Source organism: Manis javanica, chromosome 6 (assembly GCF_040802235.1).
Source record: "Manis javanica isolate MJ-LG chromosome 6, MJ_LKY, whole genome shotgun sequence".
Classification (NCBI taxonomy): domain Eukaryota; kingdom Metazoa; phylum Chordata; class Mammalia; order Pholidota; family Manidae; genus Manis; species Manis javanica.
Genome location: NC_133161.1, coordinates 136,612,462 through 136,639,934, shown reverse-complemented (window position 1 = coordinate 136,639,934; position 27,473 = coordinate 136,612,462). Strand labels below are relative to the sequence as shown.

General features: G+C 47.7%; 1 protein-coding gene and 1 long non-coding RNA gene across 5 annotated transcripts in view; one reads left to right on the top strand and one right to left on the bottom strand.

The window, feature by feature from the left end:
• FLI1 (Fli-1 proto-oncogene, ETS transcription factor) overlaps window positions 1-27,473 on the top strand; it is a 112,598-nt gene that overhangs the window by 23,089 nt on the left and 62,036 nt on the right. The window lies entirely within an intron of this gene.
• Window positions 79-8,802, bottom strand: LOC118968795 (uncharacterized). The gene is made up of 2 exons (XR_012132640.1): window positions 1,547-8,802; window positions 79-828 (listed from the first exon to the last, which is right to left on the bottom strand). It is a non-coding gene; the product is annotated as an uncharacterized lncRNA (long non-coding RNA).

Below are 27,473 nucleotides of genomic sequence, written 5' to 3'. Positions count from 1 at the left end.
GAAACAGAACAGGACCTTTGTGAGGAGAGAGGAAATGCCCAGGCTGCCCTCTCTAATAGGAAAGCAGACTCATTCAGGTTTTGCTATAAGATGGCATTTATTAAATGATTGCTGAATGTAAGAAATTCCTCCAAAAATGGAAAAAGGGCATTGCAAATGTGAGGACTTGTTCTTTCAGATTCTGGCAGACCTTTGGGAGCTCAGAGGTGTTGCTTCCGAGACATTTAGGTCCCTAGGGTTCACCCCCTCCACCCCCGAACAACTGTGTTGGACTTCAGGGGAAGGCAGGAAGAGCTAGCATCTCTGTATGTGGTGGCTATTTTGTAAACATCCCCTTGGTTCCCACACCAACGCACAAGGTATTCATTGCAATTACTATTTTATGATGAGGAAACTGAGGCCCAGCTAGGGGAAATAGCAGACATGAAGCCGCACGGCTGCAACATGTGTCGTGCTTCATGTCCTTTCCACCCAATTTGCACAGGTTTACAAGGTGAGACAATAACCCACGTGTGCCTGAGCTCCTCAAATTGAAAAGGGGGTGGCCCTGTGGGGCAGCCTGTGGCCTCCACTGCACTGTTCCAGTTGGGTGTGGCTGATTCAAAATTGTGCTTCAGGAGAATGTGCCCCAGTCTGTGAGCAGAGGATTCCAAACCACAGTGCCCTGTGGATTCTGCTGGATTCAGAAGTCCTCTAGCTGTTCCCATGGGGACAGCTCAGGTGGTGCCAGGGATGGTGGGGGCTATGCGTGGTTGGGGTGGGGGTCGTCCTGGGAGCCTCCGAACCTCCTGGCAGGGAGGCCTCATAGATAATAGCATCCTCAGAAAACTGTGGAATGGAAAGGGATACAAAGACTGCATCAGCTATACAAACTACCCACCTAATGGCAATATATATAAAACTCTGCTAACATTCACTTAATGCTTTGTCATTTAAAACCTCCATGATGTCTATTAACTCATTTGAATGTGGTGAGGTAGGCAGGGCAGCTGTTATAACTGGAAAAAGAGGCAACCTGATTTAGTAGACTTGGGTTCGAATCCCAGCTCCTGCCCTGTGTAGCCTTGAGCAAATCACTTAACTTCTAGTCTGCGCTTTGTCAGCCAAAACATGAGGGACTTGCTCTCCAAAATTCCTCACATTGTGGGACTCAGGATACCGAAATCATTCTCCCCAACCTTCTGAGGCTCCCCAAAAGCTGGCAATCCAAGGCCTGCTGCTGAGCACCACTACCTTCCCTTCCTCTTCCAGCCCAGCTGGAGTCTGACCAATGGGAAGGCCATTCAGTGGGAAGGAGTAGGTGGCAAGATTCCTTTCTACTTGTTTCCTGCACCTGGGGACAAAAACAGAGGCCGTTGTTTGGGGGACTTATTGTTTAGAGCTTTTGTTTGTTTGGGTTTGGGATTTTTTTTTAACTTTATGGAGAGAAACCTGCATGTTTTTCCATTTTAATTGTTCCTCTCTACTGCCTGTGTCAGCTGACCACCTTGCAGCTGGCCAATCACTGGACAGATCTTAGTTAACAGAAGCAGATTTTATTACTTACCTGTACCCCATGCTAGAGGTGGAGAATTGGTGAAATGGGAGAAGCCACAGAGCGGCTGAGGTCGGACTCAGTGGTAAATCCAGAAGTGCAGATGTGGATCCAAATCGGGCTGAAAATCTCATGAGATCAGGCTTTCTTGGACTTCCTGCTTTTAGCCTAAGCAGTATGTTCAACATAAACGAACTTTCGGTATTTTGAAACTTCCGTTTCTGATCTCAGAACCTGGAAGTAAAGGGGTTGTTGTGAATATTTCCACAAAGTCTGTTATGGTTCCTCTGGAGGCCCAGTTGAAGCCAGTCATTGTGGAGCCTTAGGACTCACTGCAGCCATACAGTTTGCTGGGATGCAGTGTTGGAGGGAGAAAGGCACTCTGGTAAAGGCACTCGGGGCTTTGGGGACAGGCCGGACTGCGTTCAAATTCTAGCTGCCACTTCCGGCCGTGTGACTTAACCTCTTAGACTCTCAGTTTCCTCATCCGTGAGATGAAGAAAATATACCATTTCATAATGGTGTGAGGACAAAATGGGGTGTGTGTGTGTGCTTGACCTCTCATTTCTCACATATATGTGTCTGATATGTGCATATAAGTATGCATGTATGTGTACATATGCCCACACATACATATATACAACACATGTGTGTGTTGTTTATTTATTTATACCTTGAATAAGTTCTCCTGGGAGTCTAAGGCAGCTGGTTTCTGATGATGCATTTGGAAGACCCTGATTAATGGTCTCCCTAATTAATGGTCCCATAGTGCTTTGTACAAGGTAGTTCGAGCTCTGGATGCAGAAAGGAGGGGCCCTGTGGGACAGGAGAGCTCTCAGACAGTCTCGAGTGGCAAGTGACACTGACACTGGGCTTTGGAAGCTGAGTTATGTTCATCACATCTGCCTTTGCTTCTAGGGTCTCTCTTGCCTTCCTGGAACAAACAGGAAGGCAGGTGCTGTAGGAAAGCAAGACGCCATTGGAGCATTGTAAAGACCTCAGCTGAATGAGCAGAGTTGTGCAGAGGGGAGAGAGATTGGAGGGGAAGTCAGGGACAGGAAGGTGAGGTACATCTGAATCCACCCAACACTGAGAGAAGCGGGCCCCCTAGCAGCCCCACGCCGCATACATTGCTGCCTTCTCTGTGTTTCGGCTTAAAGTTTTATTTTACTCATCAAATCTATGGTTGCTTTTTAAAGTATTCATAAAAAGTAATGATTTCCAACATAATACATCATCTCTGTAACATTTTGAATACAGAAAAATCTCAAAAGAAAAATGTAAGAGCACCCATTGTCTCACAGACCAGAAAGCCACCTATTAATATTTTGGTGTACTTATTTCAAGCCTTTTTAATGCAAGCATATAGATACATACATTTAATTTTCACTTAACCACAATCACATTGTTTTATAACATCTTTTTATTAATATTAAATTATCAATATGTTCCCATATCATTAAATATTATTGCACATCGTAACTTCTTATGAATGTCAAGGAAACCCTTGAATGAGTATCAAGGGCGGGCTTTTGAACAGTATGTCATATTGCTTCTGCTGAATTTCTGGACCTGGGATGGCATTTTATAACAGATCTGAACTTGTTTCTCTTACTTTTTAATAAAACATCCTTATAGGTTTAGGAATGACCCCACCTGCAATGATGTTACCAGTCAGAGTCCCTCTGGAGTGGTGGAGCCACAGGCCAGGCGGCAGGTGGGCCGCCTGAGCTTGTGTCCCTGGGCTAGCCCAGACGGCCACCAGCCCAGACCAGGTCACAGGCCAACCCAGGACCAATCTGCCAACAAGAAGCCTCCCACAACTGAATTTCCTGCTACTATGAGACCTCTTTTTGCATAGGCTGTTGGACTTACACATGTGGAAAGCAACTCCTAATAATAGAGGAGTCGCCTCTTGTGTCGTCAGCCTTGCAGTAAGGCTCAGGGACTCCGCATCCGGGTCGCCCTCCACCTCTGCTTTGCCCAGCCTGATGTCAGGGTTGACCGGCTGGCTGTCAAGAAGAGGCTGGGCCCTCCCGCTGTCTCCCTGAGTGGTGAAGTTGGGAGGGTAGCTTTCTGAGGGTTCTTTGTCTGGTGAGGGAACCCCTTGCCCCTCCCTCTCTGCGCAGGCACCGACTTTGTTCTCCTCCAGCCCTCACTAACCTGAGCTCCCTCCACCGACCAGGAGAAGCTGGGACTTCCTAGCTGCTTCCCCAGAGTCTGTCCTTCCCAACCGGGTGCTAATGAGTATGTGAGCCAGAATTCTCCCTGAGCCTGTCAGGATCAGCAGCTGTGCGGCTCACTGCTATGCGATGCCTTGCAGAGCTGGGATAGGCAGGCCCTGCCTTGACGCCTGACTCACCTGGAACCACTCAGTCAATCATTTATTCATTCCATTGATACCTATTTAGTGCCTCCTGCTCCAGGCACTGTGCTGATGGTAGGGATGGATAAAGGATAAAACAGACTAGATGGAGGACAGGAAAAATAAAAAGGGAAGCAATTAGAGTTGAGTCTATGGTGGGGATTCTTGGGGAAATGTTAGCCAACTTATAAAAGACCCTTGACACTCCCTGATCTTACCTTTGACCTTGGGATCCTGTCCTTAGCCTATCCCCAGCCTCTTGGGAGCATGGTCAAGCCCACAGCTCTCCCGGCCACTGAGCTGCAGAGAGACCATCTCTTTGGGCAGGAGAATACGCCTGGCTCAGGCACGCAGCCCCGCAGACCCTGTGGTCTCGGAGTTCCTAAGTGAACGTGAACCTCTGGGGGCTGGGACCTGTTTACTCTTGGCACTCTGGGATTTCCTGTTTCTAAGAAAATGGGCTTAGATGCTCAGCTGCATTAACCAAACAACATGTTGACGCAAATGAATCTGAAACTTGCCAGCCCCAGACTCTCTAGAAGGTTGGTTTTGGGAATGCAGGCATTTGGGTGACTTTCCAAACCCTGAATTCCAAGCCAGGTGACTCAGGCTAGGTATTTATTAGGGAACCACCTTTCTTACCCTTCTAAACCTAAAACCCCACGAAGTGGCTTTAGAGTCAGAGACTCCCTAGTCATCCTGGAGTGGGAAGTAGGTGGGGGGACCTTTCCCCTGGCCGCAGCTGGCCTCAGATGCAGGCATTCCAGGCAGCTGTGGTAGAAGGCTGTGAACGGTCCAGACCCCAAAATTGTCCATCACAGCACCACCTGCTGACTTGGTCGCCATGAGCTTGTTCCTGTGAGCCTCCCAGAGGCTAATTCAGAATGCCAGGCACTCATTGACATGATCAGGGTCTGCATTTACTGTATGAGCTTAGCTGAGCAAGGCCCTGTGAATATGGCAAACCTGGCAAGTGTGGGCAGAACTGGAGGGGGGAGGAGAGAAGGCAGAGGTGAAACTGTCGAGGGTTGCTTTTCAGAGATTCCCAGCCTGCAGAAGGAAGGCCATCTTGCTAAGTGTGTGGGAGGAGGGTGTTCAGAAAGACACCAATATGGTGATTGTAGACACCAAAACACCCCACCTAGCCTACTTAGCTGCAGTTGACCCTCACAGTGGGCATTCACGCTTGTACCTCTGGCCCAAGGTTCAAGCACATTCTTCAGGGACATGCCTGCTCAGGCTCTAGGGAAAGCAGCTCTCTCTGTAGGGGAATTTTGCACTTTTTTTCAGTGTTTGAACCAAGGCACTAAATAGTATGGCTTCCACAGTAAAGTACAACTACGTAGTAAAAAATGTGTAAATTATTGGAGATTTATTCCATGGCAGAAATCGTAGTTATTCAGATGTTGCTGATTAATAATACTTCATGGGCAGCTAGTCAGATGAGGTAAAATTCCCTTGGGAAACCACGGTCTGGAGTGCGATGCAGAAAGTCAGCATAGGAACATCTAACACAGTCATGCAGTTTTTACGTATTTACATGTGCATCTGATACATATTCTGACCATGTATCAAGTATTGTGAACTGTGGGGCTGAGGAGTCTCAAAAGAACCAGTAGAAAAAATATCCATGGCAACTGCGTACAAGTCCCAAACAACAGCGCCACAATTAAAGACAACAGTTAAAGAGCAGCAGGTGGGGGAGTTGGGCTGCGTAAGCAGGATAAGGCAGTAAAAGTCAGGAAAAGAGGCAAATGCCTGTGGGTTTGGACTAGTGCGGGAGGGCTTCGTGGAGGAACTCATCTTCATGGGTCTCCACATCTTCTAGTAATAAAGGGCCCGAATCAATGTCTTTGTAAACATTGGGAGCCTAGGAGCACAGTGAGCAGCAATGGCCATGGGTGACTTTATGAAACCTGCGTAGGAGCATATAGACCTCATGCACAAGTGCACTGCAGAAACGGCAACAACGTGCAGTCCTGGTGCCATTTTGTGCTGAGCTCCAGGAGACGGTCACGGGAGGACAGGGAAAGCAAGCAGGAGGACCGGTACCAGAAGACCCCGCTGGAGATTCTGAGGAGTAGGTGGATGGACCACAGACAGTCCTTCTTTCCTTAATTTGACCATCAAACAATTTGTTGAGCACCTACTACTTCTGGACGGTGTGTACCGTTGAGAAAGCAGTGATGAGTAAGACAAGGTCCTGTCTTTGACTAATTTCAAGTCCCCTGAAGGAAATAGGCATAAATGAATATTCATACTAAGGCACTGCAGGCGGTCTCACAATAATAGGTACAACGGGTCACAGGAGACCAAGCAGAGGAAAGGGTATGGGGAGGTGGGCGTGGTTTCACAGCGTGCTGGTGACTGTGGAGTTGATTTCTTAAAGGTCTTGCAGTTTACCTGGCACGGTACATTCCAGGGACAAGGAAGAGCATGGACGGGAACCTGGACGGGAGAAAGAGGGGGCCATGCTACTAAGAGTGCGGCAGGTGTAGGCCAGCAGGCAGGAAAGCAGAAAACAGAGCTTGGCCCTGGAAACCTTTTCCACTAAGCTGCAGAGAATTTGCATTTTATGTTGCAGACGGGAAAAGCAGTACATGTTGGATGAGGATGACAACCAATTTTTTATTCAATTCCATTAAATGAGCATTTATAGAGCTCCTGCTACATGTAGAGCACATACTCTGCTGGGTAGCTTTATGGGTCATGTAAAGATAACGTCCCAAGCATTCCAGAGGATGCTCCCCGCTCCCCGCCCTGCACCGCCATTAAATTTGGGGAGGAACAAGTGGAGAGAAAAGCTGAGAAGAAACTTGAGCACAAAGAATGTTGATGTAAGACTGGACTGGGTCACGGTTCTAGGAGAGACTCAAACAAAGGTTTATGGAGGCTGAGATTCCCAACAGCCCAGGTTTGTCCCTGCCCAGGTCACAGCAGGCCTGACTGGGAGGGCCAACCATTTCTTGGTGATTTTCCACGACTATCCCTTCTCCCATCAGCAAAAGTGCTTTCCCTAGGTGCACAGAGAAACCCTGGGGTGCAAGTTGGAACCCAGCAAACTAATGACACCCAAAAGCCAGCCAGAATGAGCCTGGCGGCTAAGGTCCCAACCAGAGGCCTCCACGCTCTGCCCCAGGCTATGACTCTAGGCTGTGACTCTAGGTGTCCTCTGGATTCAGGTAAAAACTGTAATCCGCTGCCACAAACGCGAGTGAATGTGGGAGGGGAAGGGAAGGCCTGAATGTGAGTGGTTTTTTCAAAATTCATTTATTTCTGGCTCCTCTTCCTGGCTCAAGTCTGTGTTCAGCTGAATTCTTCTGTTTGAATATACAAAGTAACCCACTACAGGGGACCAGGCATAACCCCTACATAACGCTGGAAACTCAGTCAGGGCCCCTGTGTGTCCCCCTCCTCCTGCCTCTTCCCTGTCCCCCGCAGACACGCGTGGCTATGCCCGCACATGCACACACCTTCAAGCAGGATAGGGAGCTGGTAGTTCCCTTTCAGATCGTGACCGAAGTCCTTGACCCCACGTAACTCACCTGTGCCCACAGGTAGCCGGGGGCTCTGTGATACGGGGCAAATGCCCACAGACCCTAAAGGAATCAGGGCCTTTCGCTAAGGGACCCTGGTGAAGGCAACGTGAGCCCAAGACTGGCCAGGAGGCCTTTCGAACGTCATACATGATTTACAGAAAGTCATCTTGTCATCCCTGACTTTTATTCTCTCCCCTTTTCTTTCTCTCTCACTCTCTTTTTGACTGAGTTGCCTCAAGGCTGGTGGTTTCAAAACTAGCAGCTGCAAACTTCTGAAGGAAAAAAAAAACCCCAAACCACAAAAACCCATCTTGTGAAAACTGTGTGTGCCAGTCTCAAAGTGGTAGGCCGTGCGGGAGGAGAGCCTGTAACGTGTGCCCGCACAGCCCAGGCTTCACAGGGAGAGGAATTATAATGTACCCAGGTACCCAGGGCAGGAGAGCAGCTGGGGGAGGGAGGGAGCCCAGCTGGCCAGGGAAGTCCTCGTAGGAATGCTCCCTGCATCAGCCAAGCTGTCTGCAACGGTCTAGCCTCCCAGATGCAGATGAGACCAGCTGTTACTACCCTACCGCTCAGGAGTCTTGCAGGAGACCCAGGGTGCAGGCTCCACAGCATGTCCATTCAGAGGCTTTGGAAGCACAGAGTAACATACAGAGCAGGGCCCCCAACTCCAGTCTTAGCCCCGTCCTCCTCAGCCAGCACCCACCCAGACTCACCTACGTATTCCCACCTTCCAGAACAAAACACCGATTAAATGGAACTATGGGGCCCCAAGCCCAGCCCAAACTCCTCCACTGCAAGTTTCAACCTGTAACTCAATCTAAGGCAGGAGGAATCAGGTGGACACGACGGGAAATCCTAAGACCCTCTGAGAGGGTCTTGTCTGGCCCAAGACTGGAAAAGGAAGTCCCCACCAGTCTCACTGAATGTTCAGGTTGGAAAGGAGGGACCCTGGAGTGGCATAGGGACTCTATCTCCGGACTTCCTGCCCAAGCTGCACGCCAGGATCATCTCTGGCCAGAACAGAGAGGTTATGTGCGTCATTTGGACAGATATTGGGAGAATGCCCTTGCACCCTGCCATGGATGGGAGGAGCAGGCCGTTCACGGACCCCAGGACAAACACAAAGAGGGTAACCCCAAGAGGCCCCTGTGGATGCACCCATTGCTGGGCACAGTGGGAAAAGCACAAAAGAGGGACACAGCTTAACTGGGAAGACCCAAAAGACCCCCAGTTGTAAAAACAAGGCAAAAGAAACCTAGTATAAATTTGAGTATAAATATTTGAGGAGAAGCAAAGTTGGTGAAGTGATCAAAACTGGGTGGGGTTAATGAGAGAAGCTTCAAGGAGGAAGTAAGTTCTGAGCAGAGGTTGAAGGAGGGGAGGGACAAGGGCTGGGGGAGAGGGGGAAGAGGAAGTGAGTTCTGTGGGGGAGGGCGGCCTGTCCTTGGGAAGGGCAAGACTGATCGCACAGGGCCCGAGCACTGCGCCGTATTCCACAGTCCTACCTAGAGTTAATATCACCTGGGTGTATTTTCAGGGAAGAAGAATAATGTTATTTATTAACATTAGGCGTGTTGGATGGTAGAAAGAACATAGACTTTGTTCTTTTAGAGAGAGTAGACGGCTCTGAGTTCAAATCTTAGCTGTGCTACTGGTAAGCCACCCACCCAGGTAACCTCCCAAGCCCTGCCGTCCTGAGCTGTCAAATGAGGAAATTACTTCTTAAGGCTCTGGGGGGATGAAATGGGATGAGATAATGTAAACAAAGTGCTTAGTTCCATACTGGCAAGTCATAGCTCCTAAATCAATAGTGACTATTGGTATTATATTTTTTACAGTTTATAGATTAGAAAAGCAACCACAGAAAACTCTAAATCCCTAAGGAAAAGAGTAGAAGGAATTGGGATGCCTGGATGCTAATCTCAGCAGGCCAAGGTTCTGTTTCCACCTGTCAGTAGATGAAGTCGGCAAAGGGCTAAATCCAAGGGCTGGGACTAGGCAGTGGTTGTGAATAGGGGGCGTATCAGCTTCAGGAAGTGGCTGGCTGCAGCCTGAGGCCTCAGGGCCTGGATCTAAGTCCCATTTGACTGGGAAGCAGGTACATCCAACCACAGCAGGAACATGCTGATAGACAGTTCGCAACCAGCTCTCCAGGTTTGGGTAACGTTCACCTGTCTCCACGATGTAAATACTCCCTCGTGGCAAACTTCATGCTACCAATGTGATTGGCATGGGTCACTGACTGTGGAGTCGGGAAGAGATGTGAGCAGGGAGCTCTCCCAACCCTGGCTGGGCCGACTCCAGCACCCCACCACAGCCCGCAGCCCCGTCACCAGGCCTGGCCAGGGCCATGTCAGAGCAGAATGGGTGCCCGCCCCCCATGCCTGGCCTACTTTGGCTCCTTGTTTGTCTGCTGGTGGAGGGGGGGTAGGGGCTGAAGGGTAGAGAAGAGCAGTATACCCGCTTTCTTCCCTGTCCTACAAGGGGCAGAGGTAAAGGTTTCCTCCCAGGACCCACTTCCCCTCAGGGCAGTTCCATACTGACTAGCAAGTTCATTTTCCTCACAAGCTGAAACAAAACAAAACAAAACAAAACAAAAATAGGGGACACCTTCTGGTGAACTTCAGCAGAATGGCTCCCCTTGAAGAGGAGTCAGAAAGTGCAGCCCAGGTATCCGCACAGCCATTCCAGGGCTCAGGCTGGGCCCTGTGCTCTTCCCACCAGCAGGGTGGCCACAGTCCGGCCACAAAGGGACAAGCTTGCTGCCGAGGCAGCGCACTTCCAACTTCATTCCAGGTGGTGACAGGGCCTGCTTAAGGCTAAATAAAGCTTCTGGCAGGGCTGGCATGGAATCACGGAGCCGAAAAGGTCTTGGGGCTGTCTGTGCACCCCTTGCTACCTGGGGAGGGTGCAGGGTCAGATGGGCTGCGTGCGTCAGGTCTAGACCTGGACTTCCCTTTTCTGCTGCATCAGGGTGGCGCCCCTGAGTGCTGACATGCTTACATTTTTCTCACATCATTGCTTTTAGAATTCCTGCAGCCCCTGTGAGGATGGGCTCTCTGGGGCAAGTGCTGTGCCTTCTCTTACGTAGGTGCACCCAGGCTTGGAGACTAGCTGATAAATGGACCTGCCCTACTTTGCAGTGGAGGAAGTCACAGGAATGTCGGGAAAAGGCACAGACTAGGCAAAGCCCTCTGCTCCCAGCAACTTCTGTCTTGGGGTTTCTTCCTTCAGTTTATCTTGTTTCCAGTGTCCTGGACCATGGTGGGCATCACCAACTTTACCTGAGTATTATTAGGTAAACCTGCATTCCCCACCTCAGGCTGAGGGACCATATAATAAGCAAAATGAAAAGGACCTACAACTGCACAACCTCTACTCCAACCGCCTGTGAACCAACACTCCCTGCTGCCTGAGGTCCTCTGCTTGTGGGAGTTGAGACCCACACTGGGCCTCCGTAGAGATGAGCCACCCGTGCCCATCATGGTGCACATGGAGCTGGCTGGGCTCCTGTGTGAATTCTAATCCTAAAGACGGGACAGCAATTTGAGTCTCCTCTGCAGGGAGCGTCAGGTCAGTGTTCTGCTAGGCACCTCTGCTTTGTGACTGGGTGTGGATGAGGACGTCCAGCCCAGCTCTGCCAGGAGACTTGAAAAGAAAAGAGTCAGGGGGTGGGACTAATAGAATGACAGGAAGTGAGATTATCATATTTATAAACAATGAGCCCCGTTAGCATTTCAGGTGTCCTGATTTATCTCGCAGGTGGGAGGGAAGAACTGCTGGCAGCCTTTTGCTCAGGGCTCAGAGTTTGGAACAGGATTTCCTTTGCAAGTTGTCGAAGATCAGATAAAAGCCTTAATCTCAGGCTCACACAGCCGCAGGCTTTGGCCCCTGCTGGTAATGAGACAGAACAATGGTTTGGGACTTGTACAATTAAAGAGGTGGGAGAAGAGAAGACCGGGCTCAAGGCATATGGGGCTTTCCGTGAGAAATGCAGGTCCACTAAGCAGTTCTGAACAAATACTGTGTTCAGCACAACCCGGTCTCTTTAGTCCCTTTGGCGTCCCTGTGCCAAGTAGAAAGTATACATAGTAGATGCCCGTACCTAACTAGCACCTTTTTAAAAAGGATGGAAACAAGAAGCATTCACTTCTACTTCTTGAACTGGGTTTTACTGAACCAGCCTGGAAGAAGGAGTCCCAGGCATTGGCCATGGGACCCTGAGGTTGGGGAAACTTTAAACCGCTCTCCAGAAAGTTTGTGCTGAGGGATGTCTGTTTTCCCAAAATGCATCTATAACTTCAACATCTTTTCGGAATAGGAAGAACCCAGACTTACAGGCGCGCCATTTATACATGGTGCTCTGTTAGAGAGTAGCTACACCGACCAACAGCAGATGCCCAAGCAGCTCTAATCTCAGAATAGAGTATATATATATCTGTGTTGAACAAGCCAGCCAACTGAGTTAGCACCAAAAAGTGTAGGACATAGAAAAGTTGAGAATCTTGACATCAGGGTCATATGCTGCAGGACTCTGCCTGCTCTGAAGTCGCGCTTTGATTTCATATTCCCACTGTCTCAAATGTGCCTATGGTGGCTCGGGTTGGCTCACGTGCGCACTGTGCCAAAAGCTTTGCCAGTGCTCTCATCGGATCCTCACGAGCTCATTGTCACCATTTTACAGATGAACACTTGAATCTCAGTGCAGTTTCCTACTTAGCCCAAGGACACCCATTATGCTCTTAAGACCAAAGCATTCACACCCACCTGTGGGCCCAGTACCTCAATAGCTCATTCAGCAGGGGAGGGGAGTGTGGGAAAGAGCCAGTCAGACCTGCTAAAGTGTGGCCCAGCTCAAGAATACCAGCTGTAGTCTAGAGTGTTGATAAATAAACTGACGCTCTAAGGAAATGACTTCCAAAGTAGTGGAGGGCTCTGCTCGGAGGGACGGTCTGGAACGGGAGCCCTTTCTGCTTTCCTTAGACTGCTCCCGCTTGAGAACAAAGGGGGTCTGTGGCGCCCGGCCCTGCAAGACTTGACGCCCACAGGTTTTCTTTTGGCTCTGCTCTGGTAGGATTGAGGGGAGCTAGACCAAGGGCTAGAACAGATACATCAGGAAGGGATGTGTGCTTATTTATTTGCCAGGAGACTGTAATGGGGGAAGCAAAGCCTAATTAATGACTTTCAGGGGAAACTCAATCTATGGAATGAACGATTTTCCCAGATGCGTTGTATTTAGAGGCTCATGGAAATCCTACATTTTTCCATTGCTGTTTCCCATCCTTTCTGAGCCTTGGCTGAATGGATCCGGAAATCCTTTGGAAAAGAAAGTGCCCTGGTCTGGTCACCTTGAAAATGAAGAAACCAAAAAGGCGTAATATCCCTCTTCCTTCTCAGGTGGGGTGATTAATTTTACAAGCACGTCAGGAGGCCCTGCGGAAACGGCACATGCCATGTCCTCTCCCAGTGAAAAAGTTCATAATAATCTGTGCAAAACAGCACCTTTGGATAAACACAATGTGGCTATATATATACCCTTGGCCATTTCCTGTTGCTCTTGCAGCTTGCAGGCTTGAAGGTAGGGTGAGGCTGTGACCATAAGCCACACAGTGACATGTACATTAGCCATACCCTCTGCTTCCTGTGCAGCTCATAACCTGGGCTGGACGGGCCTCGCACTGCCCAGGCTCTGTCCAAGAGATGGGATCCCCTGAGACCTGATTTCAGGGTGTTGACAAGGTATATTGTCCTCTTCTCTGGGTACAGGCTGCCAAGTTGCAGAGACACATCAGTGTGAAAAACAGCAGTGAGCCAGCATCTGTGCCTAACGGTCTGCTTGTGTAACTTTTGCACCAGAAACAAGGAGTCATGAAAGAAAGGGTGGTTAACAAATTGAACAGCCTTGTTTCTGTTAAAGGGGCAGTGTCAGTAAAAAAAAAAAAAAAAACTTCCTTCATGAAGTTGTATTAAAAATCATTTGGCAAAACCCAAGGTTCAGAGCCACGTGCTAGAAACCCACAATGCTAGAAATAGTAACCATGATTTGAACTTCAGAATCGCCTCTCATTTTAGGATTTCAAAATGCTTAAATGTGAGTAGACATCTCACAGTGTAATTTTGGAGTGGCAAATGGGACTTCCACTTTACCAAACAGTGAATTAAGGCCCCCAAACATGCAGAGACCTGTCCAAGCCCTATAGCCAGTCAGGAGAAGAGACTAGAATAAAATTCACCAGCACCTCCCTTCTGCATCCACTAAGCCAGTGATTAGCACACTATTCCTGTGCACTCCACCCCTCCTTTTTATGTTGGAGATGCTGGGTGGAACCTTGCATGTTTAAGAAGTTTTTCAGGAATCTCTCCTGTGCAGACAGACTCACTGTGAACCTACCTCACTGCGACACATGCATTCTATGTGAATTGCTAACTTAAAAGTCTGTAATGCACTCAGGCAATGAACATTTATTGAGGGCTTACTGTCTGCCAGGCACTGTGCTAAGTCCTGGGTGCACAGGTGAAAAAATTAGACCAGAAACCTTGCTGAGTTTAGTCTAGTGGGGGAGACACATCAATCACACTTTTTGCACATCATATAAACACATATATACATATACACACATATATACATATACACACATATATACATATGAATATATAGATAGATATAAATCCATGTGCTATGAGATGAATATGTAATTATGAATGTGGTACACACAGTGAAGAGTTCCCTGAGAAAGAACTGCAGGCAGGACCTGAATCAGATTAGAGGATTCAAGGAAAGCCCTCCTGAAAATTGGATATTTACACACAAATGAGGAGATGGAGGGAAGAACATGCAACCTGGCTTCCAACACCCAACCAAAGCAAGTTACAAATTCTAAAAAAAAGCAATTACTCACCAAAAAAACCCAGTAATTCCTCTCTTAAGCTGAAGTTCTTTGCGCAGAGACCCACCCCTCCTTCCCACACTAATTTGGGTGTTTTCTGGCAGGAAAAAAGAAGTAAAGTGAGGACTGTGAAGGTAGGATCCTCCAGTGACTTGTGATAAAGGCCCTGTTAGGTCCTTTCATTGCTCCAAAATGTGTCTGAGAGATGTTCAAAGGTGCTTTATGCAAACAGGATTCTGCATTCAGATTAAGGTGGGAAAAGCTTGGGTTCTGCAATCGAACGGAGGTCTGTTGCCTCGGGATTTATCAGAGCCTTGCATAGGCTACTAGATACCATGGATCTGCAAGGGAAGAAGGGCAACACCATCTATTGCAATTTCCAAACATATGTGATGGTAGGACAGTTGTTTCCATAGAGCACCTAACATAGATGCTGAAACTCTGATCTGCCTAAGAATCATCTGGAAAATGTGAAGAGTGCTGACCTCATGGGCTCCAGCTCCTGAGAGCCTGCCTCACTAGATCTAGAATGGTCCTGAAAAGCCTCATTTTTTAATCAGCATCTCAAGTGATTTTGATGTAACAAATCCAGAAACACTTTATGAGGAAAACCAGTAGGACTGTATGCCAGGGTCATCTGAGCGGCACTGCCCGCTTCCATGGGAAGCGTTCTCGACTTGTCCTCCTTCCTGGCCACCAAGTCTATGCCGAGCAAACACAGCTCAGTTACTGGGCCCCACGATAGGTTTAAATAATGACAAATAAGCACCAAAGTGAGTCACAGATAGCGAATCTGACCTTGGTCTAGAATCTGCTGGGTGTCATATGTCAACCTACAAAAATCATATTTGTTACTTGGACTCGGTTGGCAGGAGCATCACGTGTGGTGTAAGATGCCACGCACTGAACATTCCTGAAGCTGTGGAAATACAAGGTCTAGCAGAATTTTTTTTCTAATGTGCCCATCTGTCTTTGTCTAACTAGCTGTGTCTCTTCAGCCGCCTCCCTTCCTTTCAAATGGAACAAAGGTACCCAGAGAGACACATCTTGATGCATTCATATGCAAAGAAGTTTATGTCTTTTATTTCTCTCCCTGTCTTCATGGCCCATCAGAATGAAAAAGGCTGGAGAAACTGGCCCCTTTCAGAAAGGCGTGGGCTCCCACATGCTCCTCCTATCTGTGTTACAATCAGCTTAGTGAGAAGGGGGGTGCAGAGCACATGACAGAGACCGGGGCTTGCTGTTAAGATGCAAGGGTTCAGATTGCTACTACCTTTGACACAGCAGCCTCCCAAGAGTTCCAGACAGAAAACACCTTTGCATTACACACAGAAAAGAATTATTAATGCCATCTGCCAGAGACTAGACATGGTTGAAGGACAGGAGGTGAGAAGGAGGAGATATAGAAAGGAAACTGTGAGAAGAAATAGTGTTCCCCGGTGCATTAAATGGTCCTGCTTGCCCTCCAAAACTTTCGAGAAGGCTAAACTTGCGCCTGTGCAGAAGAGACCAAGATTTTAGCGGAAGGCAGATCTAAGGGTGAGTGTTGTGTAAGAACACAGATACAGGTACGCAATTTAACCTGTTTAAAAGTTGAGGGTGATTGTAACTCAAAACCAGGGTGAGAGGAAGACATGGGTTACATTTCTTCAAAGATAAGTGCAGGTTGAAGGCATGTGTCCTTCTGACCGTGCGGGCTGCGTTCTGGTGCGTTTTGCTGGGTTTGCAGTAAGGCTCTGGCCGGTGGTCATTTGCTCTTGGTGGTCAGTTTCATTTCCTGGTTTTGAGAAAATGCCAGTGAGGCCTGCTGCTTGGGCACGCAGTGTCACTGAAGGAAGTGTGCAGTTTTAAAATGTCAAAGCCAGCAGCCTCATGTCCAGTGCATGCCCTCAATCAGCAAGCCTCTTTGGACCCCTAATGAGCTGACTGCAACTTAAAGTGGTAACTAACAGATAGAGATCTCACCTTCAAATTGCCTACAATCTAACCAAGCGGACAAGATCAAAAGAGAGAGAAAAACAATGTCAATGTGAAAAAATAAGTGTACTCATTGCCATGGTGTTTGGGGGCAAAGAATGCAGCAGAGAAAGGGTGGTCCCATGGAAAGGGCTGGACTCAACGTTCTGCTTAAGCTTTGTGACCAGGAATGTGATCTTAGCCTTTCAGAACCTTCCTTTCTTCATCAGCAAAGTGGGGGAGGGGAATGATACTACCTACTTTTCCAGTTTATTATGGTAATTAAGTAAGATTATAGGCATGGGAGGGTTCCTAATAAGATAAATGTCTTAAACTATAAAATAGCCTAAAAATGTTATTGTTATTGCTATACTAGCAGGAGGGAAGTAAGTCTACATGTATCTTTTGCCATTTCCATTAAAAAGAGAGGCAGAGACTGAGCTGAATTAACCCCGGGACTTCATTCTGGCCCCTCTCTATAGGCTTAAATTCCCCTATAGTAACTTCAAAAATTCCCCTATAGTAACTTCAAGGTAATCATGGTGTTTTGAAATCATGTATTGAAAGACTGAAGATGAACTTACCATTTCTAAGATCTGGAGAAATCCAAGAAGATAATGTACTTCCTAAGGTATCATTTGGTTTCAATTTAGGAGAACTTTGTGACTGTGTAGTTGACCTCATTCCTTAAGACATCAGTTTGATGATCAAGAAAAAATCAGAGTGTTTATCATTATTATTAGGTCTCTAGAGAAGATAGACAGATAAAAGGTAACATTTTAATACCTGTGTGATTGTGATTTCCTAGGTAGCTGAACGAACTGGGAGTGTGATTTTGACTGTGTTTAGAGAATAAACTGGGACATGTTAATGAATTTCCTAGGCTTTTCTGGGCCCTCCTCACCCTTATATACCAGGTCGCCTTGGAAATTCATGATTCCACAAACAAAAAATAGTATTAAGAGTAAGATGTTTTGTAAATTTTCCTTCCAGGGTCCCCTGTGCTGGTGAGAGAGATTCTTTAATCCAACTCTAAAGGGTGGATCTTGGAAGGATTAAGAAAAAGGACGATTTAAATAAACAGCTGGAATTGGGGAGAGTGGTTGATCCTAAACTTTTGTAACATTAAAAGCTCCACTTGATATCCAGGGGCCAAATCTCAGTTCCTTGGGTAGCACTAGTGCGGCTGTCCGTAGGGTTTAGCATTGAGACTCTCCTAGTTAGTTAGCCCTCACCCAGCTCCACTAGACAGGAAATGCAAGGCACTAGAGCTAAATATGCAACCACCCCAGGGCCCTTGACCCCCACCCGACCCAGCATGCTTATGTCCTTTGCTATCCATTATCATGAACTGTACACATGCATTTAATATATGCAGAGAAATCAGTTAGAAACTGTTAGGAAAAGAAGACCTGGTAGTAATTCTTACACTCAGGAAACTTCCCACAAAAGGGGCAACATGAACTGATCAGCTATAGCTTTTGATGACGACCTCCACACTCTGGCTTCTGAAATCCTTAAGATATGTACTTGTAGTTGGGTTGTCACACTTGAAATTCTAATTGGTGGCTTGAATCGATTTGTCACTTGAGCAACTTAAAGAACCTGGAGAGACTTTTTTGAGACACACCCAAAACTTGCCAGGTACTGATAAAATCTCCACTATAGCTAAAACATTTAAAAACAGATGCCTATGGCTAATAGCTTATCCATAAACTGTGCTTTTTTACTGGTTTTCCAAAGTAAATGTTCAGCAAATACTATATATATATATGATCAAAAGAAAACTAGAAAAAATGGTTATTTTTCCAATTCCAGAAAAGATAGATAACTACCACTTTAGGCATACTTTCTGCTATAATACTATTTGCATACATTAAATATTCATAGTGCAATATTTAGTAGTTTTCGAAATGTGCTGTAATTTATGTATGTGCAGGTGTGTGTGTATGGGACTATGAAAAAGACTGAGACCTCTTGTCATGGGCAGTAGAGTCTGACTCAGCACCCCAGACCAGTCCAGCCCCCAGTCTGTGTCCCAAAGGATGATACCAACCTGATGGATAGTGCTGAGTCATTTACTATCCAAGCAGACATTTACTAAAGGATCTGTAAGTGTGTATAAAAGAGTATGGGTATCTTCTGAGCTTATGAAGCATATTTCTGCAGTCAATTTAGCTCTTGGATGGACAGGGACTTCTGAAGACCCTTTCCAAACTGAATTTGTTGAATGCAGCTAGTTAGGCACTGATGATGGTGTGGGCCCTCAGGGGAGCAGGAGGAAGCCTCCTGATAGAGCAGAGAGAAGGAAAGGAGGTGAGGGGGGGCAGCACAGCTCCATCCCCTCATCTGTAAAATGAGTTACACTCTGACCCACCTCACAGCGTTATCTTCGAGACCATGATAAGTGGGAGCTGAAAAAATGGAGTATGAAGGGCAAAGGCAGGTGCTGGTGAATGAGACGCGCACGATGGTCACCATGCAGCATGTTTCATATCTGTCTAGAGGGTCTCCACCCCACTGAGCACCCAGCCACATGCTGCCTCTCTGCAAGGTCAGCGAGTTCTACAGCTTGAATGCATCCTTGGTGGGAATGCCATCTAGCCTCCTGTTCTCCAAACCATGAACTCAGCCATGAACAGGATGTTCCTTTTTCAAACCCTTCTTTTAAAATTGATTTTTAGTAGCATAAGTAATACATGAGTATATTTTTGTAAAAGATTCAAACAGAGGTAAAGTAAGACTCCCCTTGCCTCACCATACTCCCCAGTCTCACTTCCCATTCTAGAAGTGGCCAGTGAGGTTCCTAAGATAGATCCTATGAATGATCTATCACCTTTTCCCTCAGGAAACTTTCTTCTAGACTGAGTTCCAGTTAATTTTGCTGTAATGTTACTTATGAGGTTTTGGTGGAAGGCTCACTTTCTACCCACGTGCAGATGGTCAATATAATATATGTCCTAGCGAGGGCTTGGCAATCGGGAGTAGAATTGCTTAATAAAACGTTGTGTGGAAATAACACATTATCTTTATGGGCAGAAGTAGCTATCAGTAGTTCCCTGAGCTAATCAGCACCACAGAACTTTGGAGCTGGAAAGGAGAAGCTTAGCCAGGTTCCACCATTGTGCTTCTCATCTTAGTCTCAACAAGTCATGCCAACATTTTACTGTAATACTGTCGCTGTGGTTGCGTAGGTTGTAGAGGATGTGCTCCATCCAAACTCTCCATACTATCCTCACCTCCTCCACCCTTCTGCCTTGGGGACACCCTTGTCCCGCTCCCTCATTTTATGGAAGAGGAAATGGAAAATCAGAGAAGGACTCCTTGCTCAAAACCAAATAGCTGGTCAGTGGTGGAGTATTGGCCAGAGCTCTGGGTCCCTTGCTCTGACACTCTTTCTACTCTTCCTACCCCAGGCAGCACCGTCAAATGCGCTTCTTGCTAATATCCTGCAGTAAGAAATCAGACATAAACAATGCATGGAAATACAGGTCAACCAAAACTCTGCCTTTCTTGGGTTACTCAAGTGCTGCAAAGTTTGAGGCCCTCGCCGCCCCAATTCATCCACTGCCACCCAAGCTTTCCAGATGCTTCCAGGCAGGATGCCCAGGTTCAAGGCCATTCTAATTTCTGGTTATCTTCTAGCTGCTGAGCCTCTGCATGGAATGAAATGAACAAAACCCAATTTATGGGCAGAAAAGTCTGGGCCTTACTCCTGGCACCCATGCTTCAAACTGTATGACACTGAACAAATCACAAAGCCTCGCTTAGGCTCAGTTTCTGTGTGTCCTACATATAGGGCTGTGTCCATGTGTCCTACTGTAGACAGTTGTCATGAAGGCCAGATAACACAAGGCCTGTAAAAGCAGTGTGGACAAGAAGAGGCTGTAGGCAGACCATCACTGTTATCAATGTTTGACTCATCCCCTTCTGAGTCTGAAAATATCTCAAGTTTTTAAGGACTGAAAATATCTCCTCCATTGATGTCAGGACAGAAAAGTTGAACAAAACAAAGTCCTAGGGCTACATTTCAGCTCTGGAGTCCCCTGCAGTACAGTATCTACATTGGGCTTTCCAGTGTGTAGGCCGAAACAAAACAAAACAAAAAAGAAGAAGAAAAAGCAGCGGCAAATACTGCTTGGTTTTGCATTTTCCCTTCTGTTTTCTGATTAGTCTCTAAGGCCTGTGAGTGCAGAGAGAACCTCAAAAGATCATGTTTGCTGCAGATAAACACCAAACCGATGTTTATCAGCACTTATCTCCTGCAAATTCACTTTCTGGAGGCTTCAAAGACTGGGGGAGATCTTGAAGCCTTGTTGGGAGGAGAGGCGGCCCCTGGAGGGCTTCAGCGGCAGGTGGCTGGAGAGCCCTTGCTCTGTCCTTGGAACATGACTCTCTTGTTCCTCCCCACGCAAAAGAAGGAAGCAGAAGGTTTACCCAATGTTTGGGGATGGGTAGTGGGGTTGAGGGGGCAAGGGGTATTTTGAAACAAGCCCAGAAAGGCTGAGAAAGTAGGTAAGTGGGGGAGAGGAAGGCGGACTACCCACCCACAGACCCAGTCCCCTTACTGCCAGCCATCTCAGTCCTTAATCTGCCAGACTAGCCCATCGCACCTCCAAAAGGTGTCCTGATTCCCTTCCTCTGCACCCGTTCCCCTTCCCTTCCCTCCCTTGGGTGCGCCCACTAGCCCCTGTTCAGAGGGTTGTGGCAGTGTGTAGGACAGTGGGAGGGAGGGACGGAGGGAGGGAGGGAGTGAAGGGACAGGGGGAGCCAGCATTTTATTAGGCTGTTGAATTTGATTTATTAGGGGGAAAAAAATCCTTCGCTTGCTTGCCACACAGGTTATTCTCAAAGTGAAAACTCTATTTTACTTTGAAAAAAAAATGGTGAAAGTGCCTACAGTTATGAATGGAGCTCTTTGTTACCTTCCAGATCGACAAGACAGACTGTTTGGTTCATGTCTGTGCACTAGCAAAGGGGTGTGGGGGCCTGGGAGACAGATGTGGCCTTAATTGCATGGAAATATTAGAAGATCGTTAAACCATTTTGACAGGATTTTCCTCTTGCTGCAGGAGCAAGGGCCATGTCTGAGCGGCATCAGGTCTGGCCAGACCCTCTGGCTGGGCCTCTTGTCCCCACGTGTTAGGGACACATGGGCCTTGAGTCACTTGCCTTGATATTAGAAGGAAATAGATGCCTCCTTGTCATCAACCTCTGTGTGTCTGTGCTCCAGAGGGTGGAGAGTAATCTCCCAAGAAACCCTTGGACCCAAAGTGGGGATTGGAAGAGAAGCTGTATATTGAATAAATATGTGTGTGTACATGCATGTGGAGGGAGAAGGCCCTGATCACCTCTTGACTGAAGGGTGTACTCCCTAATGCTTTCAGGGATGCGCATAGGGTCTGAAAGAATTCCTGGGAGAGTAAATCTGTTATCACAACAAATAATGGCATTAAAGACATCACTCCCATCTATTCACTTTTCCCCTTGGAGCTCACATTTGGTGCTTACAGAATTAGTGGCCCAATGGGAGCCCTGAAATTAAGTCAGCAAAATCCCCTTAGGCAATGTTGTGTAGTCAAAAGGCCAAGATCCCATAAACATGGCCAAGTGCATTTCTCCTCCGCTGGCCCCACAAGGCTCCTCTACACTTACACCCCCTGCTCTTCTCCTACTGGCCTCAGATAATTTTCTCTGAGCTCAGAGAATGCAAATTTGTTAACACTAGTCTAAATTAAGAATAATTAGGATTAAACTACTGGGAGGGAAGGGGAAACCCCTATAAAACAACAGTTCAGTAATCCCCTTGGGTTACAGGAGTAAGTGTTTTTGATCAAATCTCTCTCTCAGGAAGTTCAGACCATCAAATGCTGATCATTGAGACCTGGAGTGGAGTTGTCTTCTACAGGGCTCCCTTCAGAAGGTGGCCACCTGTAACATCCCAACGGTTGGGCAGTTGGTGTGCTGGGTGGTCGCTTAGCCATGGCCTGGGAGGGATGGCGACAGGGTGAACAGAAAGGAGGGGAGGTGGAGAGGAGTAGAGGGTGCAGCAGCAAAGATCCTGTTTTCATGCAAATGTTGTTGTCAACCAAAAGGAAAAAGGGAAGGGCTGCTAGGCAGAGTTGGCAAACCAGAGCCATGGTGGGGAGTCCTTGCTGCTCTCCCGAGACCCAAGGCTGGGGAAACACTAGCGGTGTGTTGCAGGGCCAGGCGCACAGTATGCTGGCCCTAATGTAAACTACATCCTGCTACCCGCTCTGACCTGGCCCCGGGGCCTGAGCTGGCAGTGTGCCTTCTAGCAGGTCAGGATGTGGGCCATCTCACTACAGGTGAGTACTGTTAGACCCCAGCATCTTACTAAATGGAGGGAGTGCGCTTCCCAATTCCTTGCGCTAAGCCTCCCAGGGTGGTGGCAGTGGTAAGTCTCTGCCCCTTCTCCCAGCTGTAGGCTTTGTAGAGGATGGGACCGAATGTTTACCTGAGGTCCTGGCTATTTACAATGAGGAAAGTCCCTGGCAGTACATTTGTTGACAGCCAATGAAGTGTTAATGCCCTGCCCCCCAGCCACACTCCTGCGCAGTTCACCACCTGCCCCTCCCCTGAAATCCCCCTGCCTGGCAGTTGTTTCTGTCATCTCTGCACTTGATGCCCTGCCACTGGCTCATGAGGCAGCCGGGCGGCTGCTCTACGGCTCTCCAATGCTCCCTGCGGGCCTAGGGAAGCTGTCACTGAGATTGCCACCATGAGCTAATGGTGACGGTGAGGATGCAATACCTCATGCATTCTGGAGTTCTTTTTTGGACCTTTAATCCTCACAATGTCCCATAATTCCCACTGTGTCAAATTCAGAAGCCTCCCCACCCTCCGCCTCCCACCATCACCTTCCAAACAATGAGCGCACGCCGAAATTACAGAGCAGACTTGGACTTCCTACCTCCTTGCCCAGGGTGACTCTCTGCCTCACAGGATTATTGGCTTACCTGTCAAACATTTATTCCCTGCAGAGGTGCACATCAGTGGGGGAAAATTTTCTACAAACCTCATTCCAGAGTGATCAACAAATGCTATTAAAACTCTGTGATGTCATTTTTCCATTGATACATTCCTGACTTTATTACAGTGCCTGGTACATAGCATGTGTCCAGTAAATATTTGTCCAACAGATGAATGCTTTTTTGTGACAAATATGTTTTGCGATCCCATAGTGAGACAGGATGTGTTAAAGAAATGACCATTGTGTGTTTTGAGCAGCACAGGGTGTCACTGCAAGCACATGTCTTGTCTAGAACACGTGCTGTCCAACATGGTCACCACTAGTAACATGTGGCCGTCTAAATTTAAATTAGCTAAAATTGGATAAAAGTTCTAAATTCAGTTCCTCAGACACACTAGCCACATTCAAATGCTCAGTAGCCACACAGGGCTGGTGGCTTCTATATTGCACAGCACAGATTTTAGAACATTTCGTATCACAGAAATTTCTGTGGGACAGCACTGGTCTAGATGACTAAATGTAAAAGAATAACAGCTTTGATAACTTTTTTCTTTTTTTTTTTAATACTGATTTTATTGTAAGACTGAGGTTGCAGAATATATTCTCGTTCTTTTCCAGATTCCCTAACCCTTTTAAAAAGCCATCCAGGCTGTTCCCACAGTGTCTTGAGAAGCGCAGGGGTGGGAAGGTTGACCTCATTGACTCTGGACATCTCATGAAAATCACCAAACCTGTAATGAGCATGGGAGATCCCAGTCATGCAGAAAACCAAGCAGAAATAACAGTATAAGAATTTGACAGCCTTTGACAGAGGAGCCTAAAGTAAAGGGAACCGAGCAATCAAGAACTGCTGAGAGGTGTTTTGATGAGGTTTTTGGACATCTCCTCAGGACATCCCCCTCCTGGTAGGCTAGTTACCCATCTCCCATGAGTTTTTGGAGTGTCAAGGATGAAGCCTCACTGCCACCTTGACACATGCTCTTGAGACAGACAGACAGACAGGCGTGGCTCCTCCTGGGCAAGGCCAACACCTCCAGAAGCTTCCAAGAGTAGAACACTAAGTACCCTTTACCGAGTAACTAAATCAGTCCCAAGTCCCTTGGAACTGTCAGTGGGCTTCAGCTAGGTTTTCTGTTCAAATAGCTTTACTGAGCTTGACAAAGAAAACATCTCCATGTAATCCCACTGAGATATTTTCATTGGAAGGCCATGGCAGGATGTGTTCACAAAATATCTGCCTTTCCTATAGATGGATGCTGAGAGACAGGAGGCTTAGTGCCAGACGGCACAGGGTTGGCACTCAAGTCAAACAAGGCTGAAGGCCAACCCAGTGGGCGACTGCTTTGAGGGTGGCTGCCAACCGAAAGACCAGCTGTGTACCGGAGATGGTGTCTGAGCTCCAAGACAGTGGATGCTTGGCTCCTTGAGTATAGACCAGGCTGTCCTTGGTTCCCCTCACCTCCTCCCTGCAACGGCAACCAAACGGGCCCACGAAGCTGAGAGACACACTGAGATATCCAAGCTTCCTCAAGGCTGGTAGCCACATAAGGCATCAGCCAAACCAGGATAATTTTGAGAGTGAAAGGAGGCACTATAAGCATTTTCTAGAACAATGGGTTTATACTGGGACTGACCCAGGCAAATGGGGCTGTGGCATCAATGCCCTAACAGTTTTAGGATGAAGCACTGGAAGGGGTCTTGCAGATCTAGTTCAGTCCTTTGAAGTTACAGGTAAAGAAGCAGGCCCAGAAAAATGAAGCACTTTTACTATATTAGAACCTGCAAATTATAAGATTAAGCTTAGGGAGTACTTACTATGGGACAGGCATGAGTTAGAATACTATTATTATCATCACTATATACTGAAAAGGAAACTGTGACACAGAGAGATTAAGGAACTTGCCTAAGGCCATAGAACTAACAAGTGGTAGAAGCAGAATTCAGATCCTGATGGTCTGGATTCACAAGCAACGTCTCACAGTCAATAGCACGCTGCTCCCAGAGCAGGGGCACAGTGGGAGCCCTTTCCCTGTGTCAGCTCACCCAGTCCTCACATTAACCCTTGGAAGTAAGTTCATCGTTCCCACTGAAGGATGAGGGAACCACAGTGCTCAGGAAGTGCTAATAATATCTATAAAAACCCACAAAGGAGACCCATCCTTGAGGGATTTACAATCTAGTTGGAGAGACAGAACATAAACTTATAGAAAAAGCTACAAGAGAAGGCAGGAGTGAAGTAAGAATAAAAGCAGTACGACAAGGCGGTGCAGAATAAAGTGCTGAATCAATCAGTGGTGGAAACAGAACACCCTACAGACCTCAGGGGGATGGGAGGTTGCTATGGTGACCTGGAGGGGCAGGGAAACTTCCTGGAGGAGGTGTTGGCAATCAAGGTGTTCTGGAAGTCCTTTCTGCCCATCTCAGACTCCACCTCTGCCCGGAGGCCTTCTCTAAGCCTGTCATTCACTGCCCTGTCACCCCATCCCTGCTCGAATAGCTGTACGTATGACAGTCTTCTCTCTGGACTTGAGCATTTTGAGGGCAAGTGTGTGATTTTTGAGTCTCATTTATCTTCGTGCCCCCTGTGCCTGCTGAGGAACGATATTAACTAGGTGTCTGACTGTTAAAAGAGTGCTGGTGAGAAAGGGGTGTGGGTGGGGGTCCTAGGCAGCAAGAAGAGAAACCATCTAAAAGAGGACATTAGCATGCAGGAGCAAGAGAGAAAGAAGGAATGCAAGCAGGACACAGACATCAAGAGAAAAGACAGAATGGAAAAATACCAGTGAGTGCAAGAGGCATACAGGAATAAAGTCAAAGAGACAGGAGCCGGGCCAGACGAAGGCCCTCCTCAGGCACCGCTCATTCCGTCGCTGACAGCCTCGAGGTCTTTGACACATGTCCCTGCAACAATAATGGTAACCATATGCCCTGCGGCCACAAAAGAGCTAAACACCTTGGATAGAATGGCTCATCCAGATGTGAAAGTTGGAGACACTGCACACTCAGGACTGGATGGATGTGAGGTCACCATGCGTGGCTCCTCAGGCATGACTCACAGAAAGGAAACTGCCATTAAGAGCTGGGACTCGGGGGCTCCTCTCTTCCCAGTCCCTGAGAGGAAGTAAAACGATGTCTTTGCGATGCCTTGTCTGTGCATCCAGGCAAATGGCATCCTTCTGGGCTGGTGCCCTCTGAACGTCAGAGACATTTCCCAGCCTGTGTGCATGAGGCAGACACTGGGCTTCTGGAGGCTGGTTCTGCTTCCATCCTGCTTGGGTATTGCTGGGAGGAATAGAGCCAAAGGCCACCCCCCCCACCCCCCCACCCCCGTGTACCTATTTCCTCGTGGGCTTCCTGTGATTGTGAGGATACCAGTTGCCACGGAAACTGCCACATGAGGAAATTACTGAATAAGATCATAGCTTCTAGGAATAGGACCTCAAGTATTGGGGTGGGTGGGGAGCAGTCAGTTGCTTTGTGTTTAAATTTGAGAAGAAGGGTCACTGGGGGTGGCTGGTTAACAAAAAAAACAGACAAGTCAAAATTGCTCACAGTGAAGAGATGGACGGGGAGGTTGGCTGGGGGAAGAGGTGCTGGCAGCCGAGGGAGGGCTCTGCGTTTCCCGTCCTGCTCCTGGGGTTATCCATTAGGAACAGCTATTGCACTCCTGCTGGGGGCTGGGAACCATGCAAGCAACTGGGCATGAAAGCTGAATAAGATCGACGTGCTTCCTTCTTCAGTGTGCCTCTAGTAACAGAACTGGTCTCTGAGAAAAAGGATGGAAAAGTTCTTGTATCCCCAGGAGTCAGAGAAGTACCCAAGGGCATGTGTCACTCCCTCCTTCCCAAGGCTTACCATCCTTGAAGAAAATGCTGTCTCTACTCCTGGTGGCCAAGAGCCTGCCCCTGGGAGCCCATACATTTAGATCTGAACTGCCTCCCCCCTACTTTTGTTCATCACTCAGAGTCCTGGTCACCATGGTCCAGTTACCTCTTGGTCCAGTTACCAGGCCAGACCCATAGCGCCCAGGCCCCAAAGGAAACTCAGAACCCCCTACTCAAAGCAATAAGAAAGCTCAGGAACTTTATCCCGGCTGCCAGGCCCTGCTATCGTCCTGCAGTGGGGGAAATGCAGGCTCTGGGAGGAACCCCTACAGCCACTGCCCACAGAAGACGCTTCTTCTCTGCTTCCACCT